Source organism: Haliotis asinina, chromosome 4 (assembly GCF_037392515.1).
Source record: "Haliotis asinina isolate JCU_RB_2024 chromosome 4, JCU_Hal_asi_v2, whole genome shotgun sequence".
In the NCBI taxonomy this organism is placed as follows: Eukaryota; Metazoa; Mollusca; class Gastropoda; order Lepetellida; family Haliotidae; genus Haliotis; species Haliotis asinina.
In genome coordinates this window covers 18209744-18216683 of record NC_090283.1, presented here as the reverse complement: position 1 = coordinate 18216683, position 6940 = coordinate 18209744, and positions in this window count along the sequence as shown.

Here is a 6940-nt window from a genome sequence, read left to right as displayed (position 1 = left end):
GTATTTTCTGGGTCACCGATTGCTCTATTGTCGTGTTTGTTTATGGGTCACAGTGGTGTGTCAGAGGTATACCTGTGTGGGGTCAGGGTGGACGTATTTACGTGTCTCGACAAATAGGGTGTCTTACAGTGTTTGCGAACACCTGGTGTCACCCTGGTGGTCACTTCGTATGATTTCCACGTCTAAATGCCCTTCAAAGACTTGATTTCCACAGCTATATTTGTCTCAAATTGAATCCATTTCCTCAAATGGAATCTATTTCTGAGTTTAGTGAAGACATTGTGTTGCTCTGAGGTCTGATATTTTCAAATTGATGGATGATGAAATAGACACGGTGTCTAGATATATATTACTCTTGTGTTGTCATCGCCTAACCTACCATTGCTGATAGGCATCATGAATGGAAGTGTGGTTTCTGCTGACGTCGCCACTACTGTTACTACTACTACTACTACTACTACTACTACTACTACTACTACTACTACTACTACTACTACTACTACTACAACGACGACTGCTACTATTACCACTACCATGACTACTATTACCACTACTAAAACTACTACGGCTACTACCAGTGCTATCACTACTACTACACATGTATTACATACCCATACACACCCACCATTTCCTGAAGCACAGTTTAGCCAAAATATTTAAAGTAACCATCAGCCCGAATCCCAGGTCAAAATAGCTGCAGGGACCAAAGCGGGACTCCCTCTTCAATGTCAGACCTACTCGAGTGAAACCAAGCGTCAGGTGGCCAACTAGATACTAAAGACGGAGGTTCATGCTCGCCGAAATCTTATCAATATCGGTATTGTATTGGAAGGAATTTAGCTCCCCGCTATGCCGACATCTATGGGAACAATATACGAATAATGTAATGTTTTTGTACACGTGTCTGTGACGAGTGCTTCAGGTGTTGGACTCACCTTTGCTGAGCACCTGCTGTCATCCTTATTTGATGATTTAAGGATTGATAACGTCTGAAGGATGAACAACTTCACAGGTTAGTGTAGGTGCAGATTCTGACGCCCTTAATAGCCAGCAGTGGTGGTGAGTGAGTGAGTGAGTTTAGTTTTACGCCGCACACAGTACATTTCGGGCGGCGGTCTGTTAATGTGTAAATATTCGAGTCAATCTAGTGATCAAAAGCATGAGAATTGATCAACTCAAATTGGAAACGATGACATACGTCAGCTAAATCATTACTGAAGTAATTTTAACTTTACTCAGCTGCAGTGTGTGTGTATTATGGGCCTTAGGCCGAAATTACCGAATGGGGATGTGTTTGACGTAACGATTTCAACCAGCCTAACACCTGTAAGTCGTTTGTATTGTGATAAGGAAGTGGATTATCCATACCCACTTATCCCTATCCCTGTACTGAAAACTCCATGAAGATCAACGTTTGAATCGATCTTCAGTAATCCAAACGTGACGAAGAGGATCAGATGGACAGCTTGCTGATTTGGTTCACATATGTCATGGATGTTTATGTACTGATCACTCGATTGTCTGGTCCAGGCCCAATTATTTACAAACCACCACCTTATAGCTGGAATATTGCTGACTGCGGTGTGAAACAAAACTCATTCACTCACATCAGCTACTGAATGAATGTCAAAGAATTCTTAAAACATACATATTTTAAATTTGGAATCAAACCCGGGTCTTCTGTGTGATGATCGGACGCTTTCCACTGTGCCACACCACAGCATGATTATCATGGAAAATGTTTTGTCGCTTTTATTAAGCTGCAAAGTTGACAAAGTATGCTTGCCATGAACACGTGACACCCAGCGTTCGAAATAACCGCAGGCCCGGAGGCTCAGCGCCGATTGTTATTCTGTCGGGCTGGTAGTTTCAGATACCTGCAGGCACTTGAAGCCTTAGTAAATTATCTGTCTTCTTTTTCAAGTGGAACCTTTTCCTTATTTTTTTCTTCTTCAGTAATGTTCGGGGATCATCCATTATCATTCATGGTACGATAACTTACAGTTTCACTTCTTGGTATTTCAGCGCTTTTCCCATAGCAATGTCAACACCAGTCTTTAACAAATCAACACGTCTCTCTTCGCCATTAGATTCGTTAAGTGTGAAACTGAGTACAGTGAAGTCTATCTTGTTTTGATTTGTTTGACTTTAACAAAATGGGCCTGAAGATTTCGTTCAGGGCCTGTAGATTTTAACGCCTGCGGGCCCCAGCAGGCCCTGATGGCGAATTGACAAATTAAAGTGCTGCAAAACGCGAAAACACTTCAGTTGCAAGAACCCTGATTTAGTTTACATTCACCTGTGTGAGATAGTACCTTACCTTGCTGTCGTGTCGTTCTGTATCTCATGTTACCCACAATTCACAAGTTCTAGGCAATCACAACTACCTTCCTACACTCGTGTCACCTTATCTCAGGGAACACGTGATGTCGTGGGATCGCCTGTTTCGGATTTCATACTAATATTGTATACCAGTCGTGTTATTCCGAGAAAAGCTGAAAGTCACGGAAACGGTCGATTGCGACGAATGATTTGAAACAGCTTGCAACAAGAGGTTGCATTTAGTCTGTTCCGCGCTGATTTCCGTGGATTGGTGGTTTCTTTCGTTATTGTTTTTCTCCTGGGAGTACCCGGAAGATATCCCGGAATTCGTGACTGGTTCGTGATCTTTGCTGCGTCTCCCATATGTGCAATTATTAGTTTATGTGTAGTCAGATCAACAAAGATGAAGTCATTTTACTTTGTTATTATGAAAACAAAACAAACACCTTGATGTTTGCTCATCTGTCAGTGATATAAAAAAGCACACGTTAGGACTGAAAAATAACGAAGTCAGTGTAGGCCTTTATATTTTGTCTTATAAACCTAATTAGTTCCTTGTCACATTTGTATGCATTTTGAAAGGTAATAAGAACCCCACATGGTCTGCTTATACTTACAGTGAATTTCTAACACGACTTTAATATCTGAACACTGTATAGATTGCCAACGTGAATCATATTTCACACACACACCATTCGAGAGCTAGTGCATGTTTTCTGTAATACAGATTCTGCTGAATGCTACAACAAATAAATTAAAACAAAACGCAAATAATCAATGTAAAAGAGACTAATTTTATAGCAACAATGTCAAGCTATTACCTTGTTCAGGAATGTATCCATCAATATCCACATAAAAGAACGATATTCCATTCATCTGCAGCTGGTAATTAATCCTACTCTATGTCTTGTCTCTTTCAACACTCTAATATGCGAAAAAGTGACACATCGTTTGAGACATTTTCACACTGGTGTATACATAATCTCACTGGTCACCCAGGACAGCACACCTGGCAACTAACTGTATGATGTCCGCCGTTAGTTAGCCAATAATGAGCAACAATCAATCAATCAGGGCAGTGGCGGTTATTTCTTTGTAGGAAGGATGTTGTTTTTACACTCGTACTTTACGACAGGGTGTATTCAGTATAGATTACGTAAATCTACACTCATAAACACTGCCTTTTGACAAATCCGCTGTGGAAGAAATTAATCAATCAGTGTGTTATCGGTTAATCCTTTGATCGATATTTGTTTTTGTAACTCAGTTGTTAAACTCTCTGGCATCACTTACATGCACATATTACTAAACATGCAATACATTTGCCACTACAGACCTTAATTTATAATGTTGAGTATTTACTCAAGACAGGAGGAATGTCAAATGGGAACCTATGTCGAGTAATTTGAGTAGTGTCGCCACTACTTATACCCGTTATAAATTCATTAACTGACCATCAAGTGAATGATGACAAATAACACGTGTAGGTTTACACCATCAAACGCGAGTTACAGCAAGGAAGATGTAATCTCTGTGTCGCATGCAGCCTGAAAACACTAATGGGCCGAGACTGTTTTGAGGATACCAACGGAACTTCGTTGTTACATAAGAAATGCACATAGGTATTTGCTGTGTCCATCGGCAAAAGGGTACAATCAGGGTTTTTTTGACGTAAGAAAAGTTTCAGATATCTCTACCAATGGCAAAGTCGTTGTTATTAGTTTACGAATTCAGATAAATCACCTGTGTGTTTTTTATTATCATAGATAATAAACCAGGGTCGTAGGTACCAAAATTTACGTATGTTGTTTGTTATGACTTGCTGCGTGTATGTACGGGTATGTAGACATAATATTTTCACATGGCATGAATAAATATCGAGGTAAGAAACACAGGCATAGTGTCAAATTGGATCAGTCACTATACCATCCAAGTATAGCATCAGAAAAAATACACTGCTGGGATATTTTGTTACGATCAGACAAAGAATACCATGGATATTTTTAAATAATGGCATATGATGGTCATCCGGCCTCCTCACTTTTTAGGGTGAAGAAATTCTGCTAATGTGGACAGGAGCCCAGTCCTTTTGTCCGTCACGGTCGAGGGAGCGGATGCTGACCAATTTGCTGTTTGGTTTCGAGAATCATTATTCGGTTCGCATCAGTGCCCCTTTAAATAACAAAATTAGTGCAGGGCAAGGTTAACTTGGTAGCCAGTAATCACTTGTAGTGGGTATAGTTTCTTTTTCAGAAATTTTCAAGCAGGGATAATCTACAACAGAGTCTACCTGATTCATGTAATAGCGCGGGGCACCAGACATAGGCTGCACACATTTTACCAACAAGGCGAGTGCTCGTTATGGGTTCGATTCCCCACATGGAATATTTGAAGCCAATGTCTAGTGTACCCGCCGAGAAATATTGCCGGAATGTTGCTAAAAGCAAAAAAAACCTCACTCGCATTCTGCAGTGATAAGGAGTCATTACCTTGTCATTTGATCTAAGATGCGCAAGACGGAGTTGCGTCCCTTTGTAAAGACAGGATACAGGATGCCTAACATCAAGCGTTTTCCCGTAGTATTCTTGAATAACGTCATAAGTTTTCAAAATAACATCCAGGCTGTCAACACCCATTCCTGGGTGCAGTCTGACCTATAAAGTACAATACATATTTCGGCTAACTTATCACGAGTGCCAATTTTCCGAGCACAGAGAGCGGAAGACATCAACCCCAGTTCCGCACCAAACTTGAAAATATCTGTACACACAATAGACATAAGTCATGATGATAAAACTGACAGCACTATATACTTAGAATATTGGTCAGTCTTAATAAATCGATGAATGTTTTTGTAAACCACACAGAAATCATACACTATTTCATCCAATCACAAATGTCATATGTCTCTATCTCTTCAGCTGTTTATATTGCATGTGATTCTGATTTAGTATGATTGAAAAAGTTGTCAAAATGCACATCGTACATGGTTTGTCATCAATATATGCGTCCATTTCATGCTATTTAACATGAAATAAACATGTACAAAACAGAAATCCCTGTGTGAATATAGACTTGCTTCATATATATATAATTTAGAGACTGGCCTGGTCTAAAGAGAAGGGGTATGTTCGTGGCACGCGAAGTCAGAATACCAAGTGATAGTTTTTCGCCGCTGTTAGCAATATTAAAGTAATATCAGGACATGGGACATCATAAGAGCCCGCACACGCTGTACCCATGTGGGGAATCGAACCAGGGTCTTGAGCATTGGGGAGCGAGCCAATGTTTTAAAATACTACACTGCCCCGCCGCCCAACATTCCATCAATGCTACAGCGAGTGACAATTTAAATGAATGGTAAACTGATTTAATACAAATCTAAATCTAATCTTAACATTTAATATAGCATATCAGCTTAATGTCACCAAGCAATACCTTAAGCTTTATATGTGGATTTTATGGCTTGTGAGCTAATGTTCCATGACCGCAGTCAATGCGTTTGGGATTTGATGAAATGTATATGTTTTTTTTGGGTTTTTTTCACATGTTTTTGTTGTTGTTTTTTTTCTTTGTCTTAATGCCAGTGTGGCTTTCAAATCGATGAACACCATATGTGAAGTAGACTGTTCACTCAAACATAACATACCCGTGTGACATGTACGGTTTCTCAGTTGGACGAAATTATGAACCGAGCGTTTATTATAAGAATGGCAGTACCTCTTTTATGTGTGCCGTGATATCGCTTTCGCTTTCTCATCTCGTGATATCGCTTTCTCATCTCGTGATATCGCTTTCCTGTCTCGTGATATCGCTTTCTCGCGGCTATATTTTAAGGCGAGAAAGCGATGGTCCTAATCGGCCAAGATATGCATATGCACTTGTCGGTGCATACTGACATGAAGAACAAATCGAGATCCACAAACAATTCCCTCTTTAAGTGTACCACGTCTCCAAAAACATTAAATACCTGTCAGGTATTGACGTTTAGAAGATTTTACGGGCAGGTGATTGCTTCTGCCCAGTAAACAACGATCTGAAGACACGGTACAGAAATGAGCAGTATCAACCATCAGGTGACTGTTAGTTCTATCTAGTGTGCCTGCAACATCAACAGACAACGTAATATTTACTTTAACCTTACTTTTTCAAATAAATTATGTTTTATGACCAAAGGGAATTTATTAAGGTTTCTGTGCCAAAACAATTTAAATTTTGTCTAAGTGTATCTATTTTCATAATTCTTCTTCTTGGAAAAAGTCTGTAAGAGAGTGAGTTAAGATTTACACCGCTAGCTTTAGCAATATTCCAGGAATATAACGGCGGGATACGTGTACACCAGAAATGGACTTCCCACATTGTCCCGGCCTGACCTCATTTCGTTTTAACAGCTGGGCTACTCCATCGCCCCTTCAGTGTTCAACTTGACCAGAACTACTCTACATATTCATGACCCAGGAAGTCAAACGCCGTAAACAACAAGTCTTGTTTACTTCATTTAACTGGGGAGCAGAGAATGTTAAGAATGTTGCATTCGTTCGAAACATGCATGCATCGGAAACATTAAACCATCTGTAGCTTCTATTTAAAAGACAGTTAGGACATTGCTGACTATTTC